This window comes from Sturnus vulgaris, chromosome 12 (assembly GCF_052056855.1).
Source record: "Sturnus vulgaris isolate bStuVul1 chromosome 12, bStuVul1.hap1, whole genome shotgun sequence".
In the NCBI taxonomy this organism is placed as follows: Eukaryota; Metazoa; Chordata; class Aves; order Passeriformes; family Sturnidae; genus Sturnus; species Sturnus vulgaris.
Genome location: NC_142254.1, coordinates 4,876,785 through 4,898,274, shown reverse-complemented (window position 1 = coordinate 4,898,274; position 21,490 = coordinate 4,876,785). Strand labels below are relative to the sequence as shown.

The 21,490-nt window shown below is 40.6% G+C and overlaps 1 long non-coding RNA gene across 1 annotated transcript in view; it reads left to right on the top strand.

Annotated features, from left to right (window-relative positions):
• Positions 1–11,905: 11,905 nt before the first annotated feature.
• Positions 11,906–21,490, top strand: part of LOC148222342 (uncharacterized) — a 30,789-nt gene continuing 21,204 nt past the window's right edge. The window contains exon 1 of the long non-coding RNA XR_015806163.1: positions 11,906–13,577. This is a non-coding gene — a long non-coding RNA (uncharacterized LOC148222342). The remainder of the gene's footprint in view (positions 13,578–21,490) is intronic.

The window sequence follows — 21,490 nt, the reverse complement described above, 5'->3', positions numbered from 1 at the left end:
ATGTTTCTATACCATAAAATCCCAGTAATTCTTGCTCTGCACATAGATATTTCTAACATTACCTGAAATCAGCAGTAGATCAGTACCATGGGGTGTTTGGGATAGAATTGGAGTTGGGAAAACATTTGCAATTTTTTAATGAAACATGGTCCTTTGAAAAATCAAAACCACTATTTGCTGATGTCAAACATGGTTTTAATAGAACTCTATTTTTTTTATTTTAAAAGAAATACTTATAAACTAAATTAGCTGAATGCATAGCACAAATATGCATCCTAATCTGAATTAGATACATTTCAAACAACTGATTTTTTCAGGTAAAATAAAACACTGTGGCCAAAGGCTATTTCTGCTTTTTTTTTTTTTTTATTTTTATTTTAACTGAGAAAGCTTAAGAACTTGATGAGAATTGGCTTGTGGCCAAACACTTCACATTTCTCAGCTATCCAAAATAAACTGTAATGAGATAGCTGAGAGATCATCTCCCCGATGGATATATTCAAAGAGAAGCTGCTTCAGAACATTTCCATGGGTTCAGGAATCCTCAGCTGAGCTCTGAGTATGGATTGTGTTCCCCATCTCAGTGTCCAGCTCCTGGTGGGTAACTGGAAAACTGCTCTTTGAGGTGCAGAGCTGCACAATAAAATATCCCAAATCTTTTAGCTGATGAATGCCTATAGCAAACTCCAGCATTTGTTGCTCCCCTACGTACCAGTAATTTCTTTTTTTGGCTGAAAAATTGCATTTTTGTCCTGAGAGGGGTGAAAGGCAGCTCTGACCCCAATCTGGGTTTGTAAATTGCTGAAGTGAAGGGTCCCTGTGCAGAAGGGTCCCTCAGCAAGGCTGGGAGCTGTGTGTGACTTGCCTTTGCATTGTGGATTTACATCTTTGCCTCTCTGCTTTACCCTTCTTGTCCTCCCTGCACACAGTTTGTTTGTCCTTATTTACTTCAGGCACTTGCATTTGATTTCCAGATAATCATTCTGTTGGAAAACATGGACCTGTGCTGTTATAAGAGGATAACTAGAATAACTTCTATGGGAATTTGTTAGCAGGGTGTAATCTACCTTTTAATCCCACCACTGGTTTCCTTCCTTCAGAGTCTTTGCATTTCCTTTCCCTGATTTTATGGTGTGTTCTCAATATCTTTAATATCATCATGGTTAATTCTCGTTGCACAGTGGAAGAAGGACCCTGAAGCAAAACAAAGAGCATTTCTATCCAGAATCCACATCTAATACTTTTACAATTATGAGGATTCGAGTGTCTTAATTAGACCAAAAATAAAGCAGCTTTATTCTTCAGATCACAACATTCAGGCTATCAGAGGTAAAGAGAGAAAACCTGAGGAAAGCTATTAAGGGCAAAATTATGCCTAACACTGCATGATCATAGGTAGACAGATGTTAGCAGAAAGGCAGCAGATGTCCTACTAGACAGCAATAAACACACTGGAGGCAAGAACATGTTCCCTGCCATGGCCCTGGAAAAGAAAGGGAAGATGCAGGAGGTGTTCCACCCTTTGGTACAGTGAGGAAATGACCTTTATCCCTTGTGTGAGCACCTCGGATGGTGTGGATGTTCAGTGCTGTTCAGAAAATTAATGAGATTGAAGGATTTTCTTCAGAAGTGAATTTTGATTTTATTTTGTGCTTTAGTCTTGTGATTAGGTTTTAGTAATGCCCCTGTTGCAGATTGTCTTGGTTTGAAAGACAGGTGTCTGCCAAGAAAGGCAGGAGCCTCTCTTTGAAATGGAGAATGTAAACCCCCTACCTCCAAATTATTATCATTTTGAAATTAAGGGGCTCTCAGGCAAAGATATGGAAATACGAATAACAGTTCTTTACTATGAAAATTAACATAGAAATACAGTATTACAGAGAACAAACCCAAAACCACTGACACAGGCAGAATACAACCTGACACCCCATCAGTCAGGTGTTGGTAGCAGTGCCATTAAATGGTGGCTGCATCCTCCTGCAGTGACAGATGTGGTTCAGTTGAAGCAGTGCTCCTGTAGAAGGGTGCAGTTTTCCTCCAAAGATCCAGTGATGGTGTGGAAAGGTCTGGTTTTCCTCTGGAATCCAGTGGGAAAAGGCTGCCTTGGTGTCCCAAATCTCAGTTTTTATCTAGGTAGGAAAGGCTTGGCTCCTCCCCCTGGCTGGAGCATCTCCCAATGAGATGATGTAATTTTATCAGTCATTCAGTGGGAGTCAATAGGATGATGTAATTTTATCAGTCATTCAGTGGGAGTCAATAGGATGATGTAATTTTATCAGTCATTCAGTGGGACTCAGTGGGCCATTAACAGCTGGTATCTTCCTGGAGGAAGGATGGGTTGTGGAAAAGATAAAGAACACTGCCCTACCTGGCTTTAACAGATGCTGATAGAATAAATACTTTTGGTTACATCCAGCTTTGCAAACCAAGACACAGATCAAATTCTGCCTTGCTATAGGGCCAACAAAGGAGCTGAAAAGGGCTACAAGACCAGCTATGCCAGTGAGGGTTTGGGTAGATGAGCATTATCCTAAGCCTCCTTTTGTTACCTTAGAGATATTTTGTCTCAATCCGTGCTGCTCCTTCCAGGAGCCAGGAGAGTTTCCTCTTGCTGCAGTTTTTGGATATGACTTGGTAGTTTTAAGAAAATCAAAATATTAAGGGGAGGGAAAAACAGGATAAATACTTTGAAAGAATAAGAAATGGCCATTTGATATCTACAGGATAATCACTATCCAAGAAGAGGAAACCTTTTTTGGTAGCACACTACTAACTAGTGATTTAAAACAAAGAAATAAAAAATATTCTTTAAAGTACAAGTGATCAATTACTGGAGGGTTTTTTTTTCAATGTCTAATGGTAGAATAAATTACTGATCAAGTGTTCTCCTGACAGAAATCATAACAGAACTGTGGTGCTGCAGATTGTCCCAGATGAAAACCAATCCTGTTGCAGTCTGGAGCAGCAAAACAGAGTGTCCAAAATCTGCCCGAGCAGCGTGTGTGTCTTACAGGCACTGTTACATCAAACAAACATCACTTGTCACTTGTTCGGACCATTAACTAGACAAGTCCACAATAAAGCATAGACCAGAAAAGATACATCTTACATTCTATAAATTGTGTGGTCTGAAATCTATTAAAGCTGACAGAGAAGAGGGCTCTGAATTAGTGAGCAGGCTGATTACACCTCGTTCTTTATTCCCTATTGACTTTGGGTATGCCATACCTTTCCATTTCCTAGAGAAATAAATTAAAAGTCAGAACTAATTTGCCTGATGGAGGGTGCAGGTGGAATTTTGTTCAGACGAGCATTTGCACATTGTGAAATCCAATTTAACCCCTTGATGGGGTGTAGTTTATTTTCTTTTGTTGACAGCTTTGTGGCAGCTAAAATAGGAACCTGATTAAATAGAGACAGTGAGAGATTGAGGTCTTGTTCTAACAGCAGGAGGATCAAGGCCTCTAATCTTATCTCCCTGAACACCGAGATGAGCTGAGGATGCTGGCAGTGAGATAAGCTTGGCTATTTTGAGCTATAAAAGACCTCAAGAAAAGAGTAGAGGTGTGAGGTGTAGGGAGATATTATTTTTCACACACACAAATAATACTGCCTGTTTCAATACATTTGGGTCAAGTGCTTGGAACGTACAGGATATTATAAAGGCAGTGATTTCATTTTGCTGTATGGGCATACATCAAAGGACAAATAATAAGCACTTGCTTCCTCTTTACAAAGAAAATACATGTCTGCAAATTCTTAAATACAATTCATAATTTATAAACTACCAGGAGAGCAATAATAGCAGTAGAGGCTGAGTGAGAGGAGACCACTTCTGGCACAAGTGGAATTGTTTCTTCTTGCAGTCAAACTTTTAAAATATTTTTAAATGGAGCGATAACATCAAATCACCAAGGAGAGCCCTTTGTCAGGTTTAAAGCAGACCTGTCTCTACAGGACTGTGTGTTTATCTTTTGCTCACTTATTTAGAAGCAACCAAAGAAATTATTGAAGTTCTGTTCCCCTTCTGGTTCCATATGTGACTTCGGGTTTTTACATTTTCTTGTAATATGTTGTCCCATGTCAAATTTCAGGATGTTAAATAAAATTTGAAGAAAGAAGAAGGGAAAGGAATGAGACAACACTGGGCTTATATTTAGTTCTTGATTACCTGGGAGAAAAAAGTAGAAGGAAAGCCTAGACACAAACACAGAAAAAACATAATATAAAAAGTACTTTTTAAAAAAATAAACCAGAAGCTTCCACTTTTGTAAGTGTCTTTAACTGGCAAAGGTTTAAACTGAAAGTTAAATCAATTTAGTTCAGCCATGAATCTGTTTCCTGATCTGTGGAGCTCTGCAGATCTGTGCTAGCTGAAGGTCTGCTGAGTCTATAACATCTACAGTTTAATCTTGTACTTTCCTGAGCACATTTTTGAAACTCTTTGGTTAAAGTTCAGCCTCCAGCATTGTCTGGCTAAATGGGCTCCTGTTGTCACCTGAGAAAGTACAACCAACACATTATGTCCTACCTGGTAAGGCCAAAATTTCTAATCAATATATCACTGGCTCAGTTCCACTGTCTGCCAAAATGGATTTTGAACTTCAAAATTAGTTTTTTTCGTTTGTGTGTAGGTGTAATTTATTTTTTTCCATTATACATATCCAAAGCTCTCTAACAGAATGTGGATTCCTGGCATATACTGCAGAGGAGCTTGGCTTGTTCAAAAGTCTGTAATAAATATTTTTTAAAGGCTTTACATATTTTTAAGGGGTTTAAACCCCTATTGCCAAGCTGTGCTCTCAAATCCTTGTGATGATTATTAACACTGATTTACACTTTTAATATCCAAACTCAGCGAGTGCATCACTGCACAGTTAAACAGGCCCAGTTAAAGTGGTGCACTGACAGCCAAAACCTGTAATTTCCTTATGGGCTTTGTTGCAACAGTAGAACAGAAGATTTTACACAAGGAGTGTGTGAGGTTAGAATTTTTCTGGGGTTCCCATCTTTCTTCTAAAGTATCTTGAAAACAAATTGTCAAAAAAGCAACTTGCTAACTATTTCCCTACAAGGCTTTTTATCAAAAAAAGGTGTGGGGGGAGAGTTTTAGCACTAACAACAGCATCATATTTCATAAGACACTTCACTTTTTATGCTTCTGCTAAGCTGGGAGTAGTGCAGTAACAAATTGCTGGCAGTGGCTTGACTAGAGAGGGAGTGGTAACCAAGTGCAGACCATGTGCTAAAATTGTGTTTGTCACTTAACACTGTGTTACTGCTCTCAGAAACATGATACTTAATTATATTACTTTAATTGGGCAGTACTGAGATTGAGAAATATCTATTGATTTAAAAAAAAAAAAGTAAAAAAAAAAAAAAAAAAAAAAAAAGTAAAAACAATTTTAATGAAGAAAGAAATAAAAAAGGGAAATATTTGGAACCAGAAACTGGTCTCATTCCCAGAAAGGCCTGCAGAGGGGTTTGTTTAAAAATGCTGTAATTACCTTTGAGCTACAGCAGCACCACTCTTTGCACATTGACATTTTCCCCATCCCACTCCAGGAGCCTCCCTGCAGAGGAGTTTCAATCAGAAGAGCAGCACACCCCCAGACGTGTGCCAGGAGTGCCCAGCCGGCTGAAATGCTCACGCCCAGGGCTTTTCCTGGGCCATCACATCCCTGCCTTGTGCTGCTCCCACCACTCAGGGCCATGAGCTGAGCCTGCAGGGGAAGGCAGGAGCGACTCTGCCCAAGCTGTGCTTGCCAGGGTCAGGGTAGAGGATTTCACCCATACCTGCCGGGCAGGAATTTAGCTACCAGAGCAGATGCAGAGAAAGGAGAGTATCAGGAACTTTCGTTTTCACTAAATCAGTTTTCTTGAAGCTGGAGGTTTTTCTGATTCTCACCCAGATGATGCATTGTGCTTAAGGGAATTGAAGGGCTTTGGCTGGGATAAATAGACAGAAAACACCTTTTTTCACCCTATCAAGAATTTTTCAGATACCCTGATATTAATTTGACCTTAAGTTTGACAGGGCAGGTATTAGGAAAGGTAGAAGATAATACATTAGCTAAGTGCCATTTAGTTTTAATTACTAATGGAATTGCAACATAGTAATCATCTGACAGTTAAATATTATTAGGAGTTTGCTCATCGTTACTGGAGTTTTGCCACAATCTTTAATGGAAAAGGGACTAAATCTATCTATTTTGGTAGGAAAATTTATGCATTAAGTCCTTGTTATTAATTCTGTGCTAGGTCTGAAAAGAGACTGCTCCCATTGAGCACTAATTATGGAGTATGTGAATTAGTAAATAAATTTCAAGTATTGAAGCTGCAATATCACAGTATTTTTGAAAAAGAACCTGTTTCAATATTCACTCAGAGTGTACTTGAAGCAAAGACTGGGCTTTATTTTGCTTCTATCGAAGCAGAAGCAGAATGCCTGACCACTTTTGTGGTTGCAATCCACTTTTCAGAGGACGTTACTGGTGATTTGTCTTAAATTGTAGACATTAATGCCACATGCATTGCTACATTTTTTTTTCCAGATGCAAAAAGTCTCTTTTGGCATTTCTTTATTTTAGATAGATTTTAGTCGTCCTTAAAAAGCTTTAGGTAGGATGCTGAAGTACCAAGTAAAATTGCTGGTTTGGCTGTAATGCTCTGTGGACAATTATCCTCATGCCTGAACATTTTATTTACACAACCATTGTGTTTTGGATGTTTTTGTTATTAAGTTGTCCTTGATACACAAGTTGCTTTTTTTACAGAGCACAGGAGTTATCACAGTCAGCAGTGTATTATTACCTAGAAGGGTCAACACTTTCCTGACAGAGTTTGCTCTTCATCCACGTGGAAATGGCATTGTGGAAGTGGCAGCTGTGATCAAAGATGAAAATAAAATATGATTTATGCACTATCCATCCAAATCATAATTACTTAAACAATGCAAACCTGCTTACAGGTGCTGCAAGACCCACGCTGCTCAATTCTGTGCTTTATTCTGGATGCTCTGCATTGCCCTGTGGAGTTAATAATTTCCTCTAAAAGGGAAGAGAGTGTTTAAAGCAGGTGTGATTATACCAGCTAATTTGCATTCCTTCCTCATTGTGACATCCTGAGAGAGAGGGATTTTTTACTCTCCTTTTTTACCCAACTTTGGATTGTTTGATGTAGCAACACCCTCTCAGAGTCATCTCTTTGTCTCTCATTTCCAAATGGCTACATGGCTGTGATATATATCTGTCTAAGCACATCCCATCAGATTTATGTGTTGTTATATTTTATATTTCATGGTGGCCAGTGTGCCACACAGGATTATGGCAAGGTTGCCCTTGGCAGTGTTTTCAGGAGACTCTGGAGTGACACCAACCCAGGAACTGGATTTTGGTGGTCCCTTTTTGTGGGTCCCTTCCAACTCGGGGCATTCCATGATTTGAAAGACCCAGTGGCTGTTGAGAGCTCTGGTGAAAGGCTGTGGAGAAGATTCAAAGTGAATCACAAAGGAAACATTTCAATGTGTGATCCCTTCCCTGCCTGGCAGATGCAGGGCTCTGTGAAGAGGATCCTCGCTGGCTGCACTTCAGCTCATTGCACTTCATGCCACCCCTGAGAGTGAAGGACACCCTGGTGGTTTCTAACATTTCTATATTCCTTCATCAATAAGTGATTAAATGATTCTCCCTTAATTATGAAACCACAGATCACAGTATTCCTAAGGATATTTTGCCAAGTGCCATTTTTATTGTGTTTACATTTTAAATGTATGTAGTACTTACAGAAGGACCTTTTCCCCTTACAAGTAAACAAATATGTTACTTTAGAGAGCTCTCAAACCCTCAGTGCATGAGTCAGATTTGTAGGCAGATTTATGGCATAACAGCCATTGTTTGTTTGCATTACAGCTTTTGCCCATAGTGTCCCACAAAATTAAGTGTTCACTTGATAACAATAAAACTTCCAACAAATTAATTGCTAGAAGCCTTTGGAAGATAAAGAACATGCAAGTGGTGGCAGATGACTCTTTATCCCTCTCTTTAATTTGTTTTGGCCATTGATTATAGTGTTTGCAATCAGGGGAAGCACTGTTGAGGGTTGGATGGGCTGTGGGCAAGCACTGTGCAGGAGGATTACACTGAACTCCACTGTGCAGGAGCACAGCCTGGCCCAGCTCTTAGCAGAAAAATTGAAAGCTTGCCACAGATCAATCATAATGGGGTTTTGATATTAACTCACCTCAGTGCTGGGTTGACCCTGAGCCCCACTGCCTCTGCTCTGAGTGCAGTTCATGCTGCATTTCAACCTGGGTCTCTCCAAGTGGAATTGCTGTGCTGCAGTCAATGTCCCTCCAAAGTGCAGTTCTCCATAGAGAACCACTGGGGGGATGTATGTGTGCAACAGCTTGACAATGGAACACGAATTCTCAAGTCTAGCACCAGCTAAAAACATTGAAGAAACTGAACTGGGCTCTGCAGCTTGAATGTATTTGCACGCCACAGACATTTATTTTTAAAATTATTTCGATTTGCTCGGAGTATTCCTGACTGGAGGATGCCCTTTACATTCTTCTCACCAAAATAATGGAACCCCTGGAGTCAAGGATGCCAAATGGGGGTGTAAGAGGGAAGCTCTGGGAGTGTGATGATAAAGGCCAGGCTGTGTGTGATCTGAACCTTCCTTTTTCCTGATTCACAGCACCAGGCAGCACCAGGCTGCTCCTTCTCCTATTGACTTCAAAACAGGGCATGAACTTGTTCACCAGCTGTAGCTTCCAATGTTATTTGTAAACAATTATCTTGTGAAGTTATAGACAAAAAATATCTCTTGTTGTAACAGCCTGGTGCCTGTAGCTCTCTGTAAATGTGATAATTATGATTAGAGAGAGCACACTGAAGTATTAGACCTGTACTAGGATTTAATTACCCACAGTTTCAAATCAAAAGACAGCTAAAAATATTCCATGTGTGGTTTAGTAATACAGGGAAAAATAACTCCGTGTTCACTCCATTGGTTGCAGTGATGGGGGTTAAGCTGTAGTGTACACAGGAGTGGTGTGTGGCTCCTGTGGCACCTTTGGGGTGACTCCAGGCAGCTCCCCTGGCCTTCCAGCTGAGCCATGGCACCAGCTGGCTTGGCTTGAGCTGTCTGCATCCCTGTCCTGCCCCTGAAGTGCCCATCTCAATACACAGGCTCGCCAGGTAAAAAAAAAGCAGTCACAGACTTGATTTAAAATATCCTCTCACAGCTGCAGTTCAAACAGCAGCTATTTCTGGAGACAAGGCTCTTGAGGCTAGAGTTAACATGGAACTTTCTAAATGGATTTAAACTGTCTGGTAAGGCAATTATAGTTGGGGAATTGCTACAAAGTCGAATCTTCCTGGAGCCTTGAAAGTACAGATTCTGGCTTCAACTTCATTTTTTTTTTTTTTTAAATAACCTTATCAATTTGGAAATGCATAAAATCCGTAATGAAAAAGTTTGGGTGTGCTGAGAAAGATGAGTGATAAAGATGGGCCTGCATCCAAAACAACCCAGGACACTTGGCAGAGTGGGTGCAAACAGTTTGTTTTTCACTTCTGACCAGAAGCATTTCAATATGCTTTCAGTAGGAGAGATTTCCAACTCGGAAAAAAGGTGTTCTGAAAGTCTTGGAGACCAAGCTGGAAAATCAGTGCAATGTGTGCTCCCAGCAGGGCGCTGAATGCACCTGGGGAGGGAGTGGCCAGGGATTGATCAGGAGGAGCAGTGCTGCCAGATAAATAAGGTGGGCTCTGTCAGACAACACTGAAATGCAAAGTAAGGGATAACCTACTTCATAACACCCGATTTTCAGGCAGAATCTTTTGTTCTAATCTTGCTGCTTATTTCCCCCCCAGTGTGCAGGTGAGTGGCTTTTCCAGGATTTTCACAGCATCCAAGCCCTAAGTGCAGAGCTGTTGGATCACTGGGAAACCAGCAGGGTGAAGTAGCATTTCTGTTCTCTTCCTTGCTGGTAAGATTTAAGTTTCCTCGTGGTGTTTCTGTTTTCTGGAAGGTGGAAATGTGGTTTTGGGCGCTGCTCTTCAGGTGTGTGTTCAGACCCAGGCAGGGCACACAGGAGCACAGTTCCCCCCTCCTTTCTCAGCTCTGCCTGGATTTCATAGGATGGCAGCTGTCACTGCCTTCTCTGTGGGATTTATCCCGGGTTTTTTTGGTAAAGAATGATTTGTGAGCCCTTCCAAAAGCAATCACTGGCAGTCGAGGTGCAGGAGTAGCTCACTTTTGTGTTGAGATTGGGCTTTTGATTTAGCAAGGGATCAAATTGTTTAGTTCTAGAAATATACAGAGGCACAATCTGGGCATCAGTGAAAGTAAATAGTAAAGGTTTCTGTGGAAACTTTTGTTTAATAGTTAGGTGTTGCCAGTATTTAGATGTCTAAATTTTATTTCATTCTCACTTAGCAGACAAATATTTGTAAATGTTGGCCTTCTATTATTTTTGTCATTGCACATTATTGGAGTCTCTTGTTTTCCTCTGTGGTCTGATTTTTTATTTCGTTAAATCAATGTATTGAAGGACCTGCCCAGGGTCAATAAGTATCTAGAAGGGGGTAGTTGGCTTCCTAGCCTAGGAGACAAAAGATACAATGAGGTTCAAAGTTTGTATGTTGAAACTTGAGAAGTTTACTTGAGAAATTAGGTGATTTTTGTTTTTCAGAGAAGGTAAGTAAAAATTGAGGCAATCTGCCAATAGTTTATGGAATTCTATGTCAATTTAATTTTGAGGTCTTGGTTGGTTGGGTTTGTTTGGGTTTTTTTTGGATACAATGGCTTTAAGGATCTTTAAAATCCAAATTTTAAAGGGAACTCTTTGGAGGGATCCTGTCAATCAGATGTTACTGCATCATGTCTGGGCTTTGTCCTTTCTGAATTCATAAGTGTCATTCATTTTAATGGCTGAAGAAATGGCATTTTAAGGTCCCAGCCTTTTAAAGTGTGTAGGTACATGAGTGGAGAGGGACCTCAAGGGCTGGGATTGAGCTGCTTATCTGTTATGTATTTGTAACAATTAATACTGTGGAGATGAAACTTAGTGTGTGTTAAGAGAGTGTCAGTATCAGCTTGGTGAAAATTAACTTGTAGCTGTTTATTAAAATGTTCTCCCTGGAGCAGTGCTGGTTGTGTTGGACGTGTGGACCAGATGGACCTTGGTCTGAGGATGACAGCACAACATTCAGCTCAGCTCTGCACCCTCTGTCCAGCACATCTGTCAGGGAGCACAGCTAAAACAGGCCTGGCTCGATTCTTTGCTTTTATATCCCCCCATTTTATGCAGGAACTCTTTCCCTAGTTAAGAAAAAGATCTTGTGTAAGAAATTGTCAGGTTAAAACAGCATTTATAAAACAACAATGAAATAGCCTGCTCCATGTTCTTGGGGAGGGCTGGAATAATATAAAACTTAATTTTGGTTTGGGGCATAACTGGGAAATACTGTTCCTGTGACCTGTGTCAGAAATGCAGCTGAATAAATATTGGTACATTTTAGAAGTAACTTTATATTGTTATCCTTCCTTTCTGAGGAAGAATATTAAACTTTCTGTAGTAGTCCTCTTGTCTAATGGGGAAACCATCAGTCTTCTCTTAATTAAATTTCTAGTAACCCAGTTTAATGAGATTAAAAAATAAATGTTCAAACAAAAGAATTTCCAGTGCATGCAGGTCTCTTTTTGTGTGTTATCTCCTGCAGTAGCCAGAAATGTTTGCATTAACAATTCTGGATGTTTTCTATGATCAGGGTAATCAGAAATATGGAATCACAGAGGGGTTTGGATTGAAGGGACCCTAAAGCTCATCCCATGCCACCCCGGCCATGGCAGGGACCCCTCCCACTGTCCCCATGTCCAGCCTGGCCTTGGGCACTGCCAGGGATCCAGGGGCAGCCACAGCTGCTCTGGGCACCCTGTGCCAGCCCTGCCCACCCTGCCAGGGAACAATTCCTGCCCAAGATCCCATCCAGCCCTGCCCTCTGCCACTGGCAGCCATTCCCTGGGTGCTGTCATTCCAGACCATTGTCCAAAGCCCCTCTTCAGCTTAACAATGTGTGAAAAGCATAGGATCAGTTTGGGCATTTAGGTATGGACCAAGCAGTTTTGTCCCAGCAACATTTCAGAATTTGTCAAGCAGTTTATAGGTTGAGCCCTGCCTGGCTGGTTTACAGGACTGGGCATCCCCCTTCCCTGTGCCCAAGGGACCACTCTGCCCAGTGAGGGCTGATAACTGAGCTGGCAAGGAGCTCAGTGGTTGGAATAAAAACAGCATCAGCTTTTCAGATCATACCCTTCTCTAATGTAATTAAATTCTGAGTCACAGGCCCGGAATGAGGCACTCTTCCCACGGGGCTGTCTGCTGAAGGTCAGCTGGAGACTGGAGTATTCAGCAAGTTAGGTTAGGTTAGGTTTGTGTTTGAAGAGCTTCCCAAGGCCTCACTAAGCTGGGAAATTGCCCATTTAAGCAATAAAACATAATAACATATGACACTCCTGCTTAAAGTTATCCTGTATGGGAGAGCAGATATGAAATAGAGAAATGGATTCGGATTCTCCTTTTGCCAGGTTTGGTGAAGCACAAGTGTCAGTCCCCTGGCTTGTCCTGACGGTCTCCTAAAATAATGGGCTTGATGAACAAATTCAACATTTGCTTGATTCATCTCCCCACACTTACAGGTGCTGATTTGATACTGCATCTCACCATCTTTTCCCCCCAGAACATCATACTCCTGCTTTTGCTGATTTTTCCTCCCTTAGCCATGTCTGACACAGGTAAGGGAATTCCCACTCTCTGCAGCAGGTGCCAGGAACACCTGATATGGAAAGGAAGCTGGGAAGGCTGAGAAGTCTCCTGGCCTGGAGTTATCCAGTGCTCACCATGAGGAGCAGCTCTCCTCCAGAGAAGGTTTCTAATAAAAGGGTGAGTGGCTTGAAAATAAAAAATTCTGCTAAGGATGTCACAGAATCATAGAATATCCTGAATGGGCAGGGACCCACCAGGATCATCAAAATCTGACTATGATGTCACAGGCACATAGATGGGTGGACACATTTCCAAAGGTATTATGGGCTGTATTTTAGGCCCTTTTGAACTTTAATGATATTTTGGAATCATTTTGCATTTGTGAACTTATTTGGTTTGCAAATAAATGTAATTTTTTTTTCTTAAGTGTTGAGCAACTGATAGCTCTTCAGGTAAGTCCCATTGCTCAGCTATCCTAAAAATGTTAACTTCAGTGCATGGATAACTGGGGTTTCTGTAAAGTGAGATGCTCTGGGGGCACATTCATGAACAACCTTAACCAGAATATCTTGGGCCTGGCTGTCTCTGAGCAGCAGGTGAAATTGATTCTTTTGTCACTTGCAGGATGTGGTTTATAGGTTAAAGACAAAAAAAACTTGAAGCAACATCTCAAGAAGCTGCTGTCAATCACTGAGAGCTGTTAACAAACCTGATGGTGAAGATTTACTGTGATTTTTCAGAACTGCCTAATTTCTTTATGAATAATCTGTTTACCTGTGACAATTGCCTGTTGTATCCTCAGGTAATCATTTTAAATTAAATTAGACGTAGAGCCTCATACAATTGTCTATTTTGCAATGCTCACCTCAGCTGCCATGCATGTTGGTGCTTTACAGATGTAGTGGGCAGTGAAAATACAGTTTTTCATTCACAGCTTCCTTGTGACCTTTTGAAAGTCTCTGCCTGAAGTTCCAATGTGCTTACAGTCATTTCATTGTCTCTGCTCATCATCATGTGATGGTTTTTCCCTCTTTAACATCTCTAAGGAAGAGTTCACCAAATAAATTGTTCAGAACAGATCAACCAGCATGGCAGAAGTCTGCTGAGCACTTTAATTGCTGTCCATTAAAAGTGCAAAGCTGTTCTGCTATGATCAGACACCCTGAGATGCACCTACAAAGGATCCTCATTCCATTAATTCACTGGATGCTGCTTCTTATGTAATGAAAAATTAAGTGAGCTTTGACCAAACCTTGGGAACAAAACTCAGCAGTTAGCAATGGCAACCCAATTAAAATACTTTCCATGTACTTGTTTTTAAATATTCATGCTATTGAACCATTCCCACTTAATGCATAAATGACAACATAATATCCAACTGTAACAGTTGGTGGAAGCCATTTTAAGTAGCAGTTTAACAAACAGAGATGGATTTTAATTTGCAATGCCAGTTGAGCTGTAATAAAAACTAGTATTCCAGCTGTGAAAAAAAAAACAAAACACAGCTTGGTTGAGAGTTATTTACAGATGTGTAAGGATTTTTTTTTTTTTTCTTAAGCCATACAATGGAACCATTTGGTCATTATTCCTTTCAAGAAGCATTTGTATCAGATGCCCCTTCTAGCCTTAATTTCTAGAATCAAACTCTTAAGAATATTCACATTAAACTATTCTGGCAATTCTTAAGTGCTCATTGATTACAGGATTCAATTTCCTGTTGGAAATGTGACTGTTCAGTGTTAATGTAGCTGTTTACTTGTTTTTATGGGCTCTGATGAGTTTCTGTTGACTTTGAGATAAATCCTATACTGCTGTCTTTGAATGATTTCCATGGGCTGGAATTGTTGCTGTCTCCTGGAGTGTTATTAGGATTCTTGCAACTTTGATTTCTGTTTGTTTATCTTTCTCAAAGTAACAACTGCTAGAATAATGGTATTTTGTGAAATTTTTAGTACTTTGTCTTTAAAAGTGAATTCTCAGTAGCATGACAAAAAAGTCTGCAAGTAAGGGCCAAGCACATCCTTGAAATCTCGTCAGATATTTTTTAAAATCCAAGGTTTTTTGAGCTTTGGGTTAGGGCAAGGAGAAGACAAGTCACATACTCTAAAGCAAGGCTGGAGGAACAGCTCTTGGTGTAGTGAGAGGTTGTCACTGAGGAGCACAGTGACCTTTCTGCCCTGCTTTGTGGCTTTATTTAACACACACAACATTATGGTCCCTGGAGATTCACCTGTAACTAAACACAAGCTCTCATGACCAAAATGTTCATTGCCCTGGGAAGGGGTAGATAAAATACTTCTATTATTTGGATTAAGGAATTTAGCCAACTTTCTTGCTTTGTACCAGCATAGTCTTATTAGAGTCCAAACAACAGTAAAATGGACCATATTTTAAGCCAAGCTTAAAACTCAGGGGCCTGAAAGTCTAAAAGCAACAAGCAGAGCAGCAAAACTCTCAGAGATGACAATCTGTAGAACTCATAAGCCTGAAGTGCTTTAGTGAAGAAGTAAAGTTCAGAAAATAAATAGAAGCAGCTTCAAAGACACAAAAAAGTTGGGATTAGATGTTTGAAATACACAAGTAAGCAAGAGGAAAGGAAAACAGCTCTGGTGCTGGGAATCAGGCTTTTTTCGAGGATAAGAGAGAATGACACAGATCAAGAAAAGCGCTGGAGTGGCTCAGGAAGTGTGGCCAGCAGGTCAGGGAGGGGATCCTGCCCCTCTGCTCAGCCCATGGAGTGCTGTGCTCAATTCTGGGCTCCCCAGTTCAAGAAGGACAAGGAGCTGCTGCAGAGGATCCCCACAAGGATGATTTGGGCTCTGGAGCATCCCTGTGATGAGGAGAGGCTGTGGGAGCTGAGCTGGTCAGTGGAGAAAAGCCTGAGAGGGGATGTCACCAATCCTCACCAATATCTCCAAGGGCTCTCAGGGGATGGTGCCAGGCCCTTCCCAGTGGTGCCCAGTGACAGGACAGGGAGTAATGGACAGAACAAAAGCATCACCCTGAGGAAGAGCTTTACCCTGAGGGTGCCAGAGCCCTGGAGCTGCCCAGGGAGGTGATGGAGTCTCCCTCTCTGGAGATATTCCAAACCCACCTGGGCATGTCCCCGTGTCACCTGGGTGACCCTGCCCTGGCAAGGGGGTGGAACTGCAGGATCTCCCCTGACAATTCTGTGACAGTTCTGTGATTCTCTGTCTCTGTAAAAGAAATTGCAAAGAAAGAGACAACACCAAAGAACCTCCATCTTGTCCCATGCCTATTACTGTATCCTAAACCCCCAAATTCCAAACCTTTCACCATGTGAAATCACACACTTCCATTCTAACTACACACCCGTGATTTTCACTCCATCACTCAAATTTGGGAGCCTTCTCCAAGACCTCAGGTCACAAGCAGTGTTCTCCAGGGGGTCAGTGCCAGAAAGCACAGAAAGCTCAAAACTCCCAGGGTTCTGGGTTCCAACAAGAAATCACATTAATTGTGCCTATCTGAGATTCAAGGCTTCCTAATTTAACTAAAATTTTCAGAATGGTCAAAGAGTTCACTCTGAACAGCTGAACTAAAGTGCAGGACACTGGAAAACACTTCAATGACAAATGGAGAAGCTGCAAGTAAATGTCTGAATTATAGGCTCCTTAATTGGGAATGACATCAGGAGAGTGTGGCAGGAGCTGCCGTGGCCTGAACTGCGTGTGTGTTAAACAGATGAAGAACACAACAGTGCCTGGCATGCTCAGGAATTGCTGGGGGGGAAGGGGATTGTAGGGAGAGATTGAGTTGCAGTACAGTGTATGAAAACCCCAGAAATATTCTTGAACACCGCAGTGAAATTGATAGTGCATCTTGTGAAAGACAGAAAGGTTAAAAAAAAAAAAAATCCCCCAAGAAAAGAGTCTTGAAGAATGTAACTTTTATAAAGTGTGAAGGATTTCAGTTCTACCCTACAGCAACTGTAAAAAGTCATTTGTTCCCTTCACTTTTTTCTTCTTTTTTTTTTTTTTTAATTGTATTTGAGTTTAATTACCTTTTCCAAAAACTGGTTAATGAAGCCTTTTTCCATCAGTGCATGTTGGGTGTCAGAATCCTCAGCTGCAGCAGGTGTGGGAGCTGTGTCCTGCAGTGCTGCCAGGCCCCCAGCCCGGGGCACTTGATGTGGCAAACAGGAGGCAGGCTCAGCTGGAATTTCCCTGAGCTGCTGAGAGAGGAGCTGGCTGCCCCTGGATCTGGGGACTGGCTGAATAAACTCAGTTTGAGGTGCACCTAAAGAACCTGTCAGTAGAAAGGCTAAGGAGTAATGGCTCCTGTCTGCAGCCAGGATGAAAACTTCTCTGCCTCAGTTTCCTTTCCTTCTGAAACAATAAATATCAGTGATGTGTGATTCTTCTGGGAAGAGACTGAGAACAACAATAGGAAAAACAAATGAGAGTATAACACGAAATCTTGACTTATATGCCAAGACATAGGTGGGAAAAATGAAGAAAACATGAGGCAATAATTCCCTTCCATCCTTTTGCAGGATTGCAACACTAAATAGCCATCTTCTGGCAGGCACTTGCTCCAGTACATTCCCTGAAAATACTGACATTCACCCTGGTTTAAACCTTTTGAGATTCCAGGAGAGACTTTTCAGAACTGGAGCTGCTCACTTAGCTGCCTTCAGGGCTGGATTCCTGTCGTTCTTAGTTAAAAGCTGGTGGCACATTTTTGCAGAGGGCACCGGTATTACTGCTATGCAGATCACTTAATTATTCCGAGTGTTATGAGTGCAAGTCTCTGAAGATGACAGAGTAATGCAGGGAAAGCTGAAATGAGAGGTAATGGAAGGTAATGAAAAAGTCAGAGGTAGACAAGATGATCCCATGATGTGAGGTCGAGCAAAACAAAACACTTAATAAAGGACTGTGGAGCTGGAATTAGTCAGGATTGCTGAATGGGCCACCAGTGTCACCAAAGCAATATCCTCCCTTCGAGTGGGGAATGTGCAGGGTCAGTGCAGTGCACAGTGAACACCCCACACTCCCTGCAGGCTGCTTAAAAGCCAACAGTGCACCTCCTGAAAAGAATTATCCTGTGCTCAGATGCTCTGAGGAATTGGAAAGATGAAGCTTCTTGAGGAAAGTGACAAAGCAAACACAAAATTACTGCCAAGCCCCCAAAAGGGATGTCTGAGTGAAGATGCAGCCAGAGGTATGGATATCTCTGTGAAATCTTTTGCCCAAAATGAAAATGTTAAAATGTAGGGAAAAAAATCACAGCAAATACTTTGAAGTACTTACTTTTAATTCAGATGCAGGACCAAACTATTCATTGCCAGGATTTCACTTCATGACCAGGACTAGAATATTCAGTTTATAGGGAAGAGACTGTAGGAAACTCTGTCACATTGCCTTCCTTCTGAACTTCGCTTCCAGGTATCTTGGTGTTGATTATTGCATTTTTTAATTTGAATTGAGAAGAAACTGCAGCCTCTTTCTGGCATGGACCATGACCCTCCTGTGCTAGGTGTTTTACCAACAAAAATTAATAGAACACTCCCTGTCCTAAATCACTTTTAATCTTAAAACAGATAACAGATGGATACAGGCAGATGGCAGAGAAGAAAAATGTGACTAGGTCTGATCAAGAATATTTTCTCATCAAAACCATGGTGATTGATAAGCTCTCCTTTAAACAATTTGGATTTGATAGTCTTGACAAAAGTTTTGCTGAAAAGTAAAGGAGAGAATTTCCAGCTAAGGTAATGGGGGACCAGCAGGAATAAATGATGATGTCAATTAAGTGGGCTGTAGCAGATTGAAGTTCAAGTGTTTTCTCTGAATTAGCTATGACTAAAATCAGGCTTTTATATTCCTATGTGACTGTTACCCCTTCCCTTAATCTGGAAGAAGGCCCTGATGATTTTAAATACACACACACACTCACATGCCCAAACACTCATGAAAAAGTCTCAGGTTTGTCTCACTGCAGAGCCAGATTTACGTTTTCACGAGGAAACCACTTCCATTTCCTCTGTTCATGGAGAAGAAAGATGCAGGAAGGGACAGAATAGAACTGAACCACCTGAAAGGCAAATGTCTGTGCCAGTCTCTGTTTGGCTTCAGCACTGCTCCCAAACTGCTGCAGCTCACCCAGCTACCATGGAGAATTCCCAGTTTAGATCCTCAGGTGTGTGTCCTGGGATCCACACTTCCATTTCTTTTAGAACCCTGGGCAATGAGGTGGAGCTGTGGAGATTCCTTACCCAGGAGAGGCCTGTGGGCTCTCTGAGGGATTTCCTTATGGATTGCTGCTCTCACAGGGCAGAACTTTCCCTCCTGGGCTCTCCTTCTTCCCTTCCTCACCCCACAAGAGCATTTCCTCTTTGGGGAGAGGAATTCAGCCATGTCCAGCTGCTCCTCCTGAGTGTCCTTCACTGGCAGCACTGCAGTGAGAATTCACCAGGGAGCTTCAGCTGACACCTGAGAGGATGGCTGAGGAATGGGAAAAATCTTGTGTGCCACAGAATAATTTACCTTTTATTAAAAACTGTATAAGAAAATTGTTCCTGTGACCTTCAGAGGGCGAAATCTTTGATGAACAGACACTCAGTAAAAATGTTTAGCTTCATATGAAATAACTTCTCAAATCATAACAATAAAACAACTTTATTTTCAGTATTCTGCCATACACTGCAAAGAATGGAGAAAACAAACAGGGCTCTGTCTGTGTCCTACAGCTATCCCAAAGCAAAGTTAATTTTAGGAAAATTTTAAGAAAGAAATTTCATTTGCATATAAATGCACATCTTATTCAGCACTAAAATGGCAATATAAAAGCTAATTGAGGGTGGGTATTAATTGAAAGCCTGATTTACATAGTTGAACAATGGCATAGTGTAAATATATGTTAAGATCCAAAATATAATATGGAAATTCAGTACCAGTATCCCTTTCATTGTTGTGTGGGTACAATCAATTAATGCATCACTGTCTCTTCTGTTTTGACATATTGCAACATTTTCTCTAATTTTAATACATTGAAACACCCATTAAACCATTCAATTTCTATTCCTTGTGATAATTTTTTTTGGTTTAAATCAAATATTTCATAGCTTAGATTAGTCATATTTCCTATGCAATTTATCATGTATTCTTATGTATTTGTCATGTTCAATATTTTATTGACTTAAAAATGTTTCTGGAATTTCCTCAGCTGCCTGCTGGGTCATTTCAGACCTGCACAAACCTGGGAGAGTTTAAGCCAGGCTTTGGAGGACATTGTTTGGGACAAACAGATCTACTTCTGTGAGGGAGAACAGAAATCAATCAGGATTTTTGTTTTGGTTGTTTTGTTTTGTTTTGCTTTGTTTTTCTCTTGACCAGAATGAATAGAACAATCAATAGTAGACAATGAAGTTTTCTCCCCTAGCAGATACAAATTAGTCATTAAACTGCCAGAGTTTTTTGTAATTTTTTTTTAATTGCATTTTTATGTTTTTCAGTCTAAATATAGGTCAGAAAATGAGAGCTGCCCATGGTTTCTCTGTTTTTATTTAATTTTTAAAGGATTGCAGTTGGATAAGAAATCTTTTTAGTTCTTACAGATTTATTCTTTTTCAAGATTATAAAAAAAATTCTTGCAATTAAAAAAAAAAAACAAAAAACCAAAACCAAAAAAAACCCCAACCCTTTCAGTCTTTATTTGAATTTAATTATCCCAGTAAGAAAATCTTTAATTTTAACATTTCCTTTTAAGGACAGAAGTCTGTTTCTGTAATTTAGAAGTATGTGTTGTGAAGTAAATTTAAAACACCATCAGTGTACAAAAAGAGGCACATTATGAGGAATTCAGACACTTTTCCTGTATTATCTGATTTTTTGTTACTCATTTCCTCCTTACAAGACTGAAAATGGGAATAATATAATTTCATCTTTTTGCCAGTACAGTCATTTAAAATTTGTTAAGAGGCTAAGTTTCGTCTAAATACTCAACAGAAAGTGGGAGGAAAACTTCCTGTGTTGACTAGAAGCAAAAATATTTAGTGAAAGCATTAAAAAATCAGAACAAAAAAAAATTTCAAAGAAAAGTTTAATTCCAAGAAAAGGATTTGGATTTTTTGGAAGGAGCTAATGATGGGAACTTAACCAATAAAGGACCTGGGTCTGTGGAGGAAATCTCAGCTCAGTTGCTCTCTCTCCACCCCATGGAATCTCTTGCTGTGCCTTTCTGTCCATTCAGTTTCCTTCTGGCTCTCTCTTTATCCATCCTGCCTACATTGCTTTAAGCCTTAAAATCCCTGCAAGATGCCCCCAAGAACAATATTTTTAAAAATATATCTTAATACAAAATGATCATTTTGTCTCTGGACAACCTTCTTCGTATGCTGGTTTCATTTTTTTTAGTGTTCAGATAATTTTTATCCCTAAAATCATGGCTGAGTAAAAAAGGTTTAATCCCCTGCACTGTCTTTCACCTGGCACTACCCATCCCTACCTACAGTGGCACATGATACAGCAATTTCTAACTTGTACATCAGGAAACTGCCTGAGCTGCCACAGAAGTAATTCCTTTTCTATCTCAGTTTAAAAGAGAAAAAAAAAAAAAAAAAGGAAATAAAAGTGCACTCCTGTTCAAGCTGAAGTCTTAGCCAGTAAATTTGGAATAAACCCAAAATCACTAAGATCGTTTTTCTTTGCCTTTGTGGCAGTATAAGAAGGATTAATGCACTGTATGGGC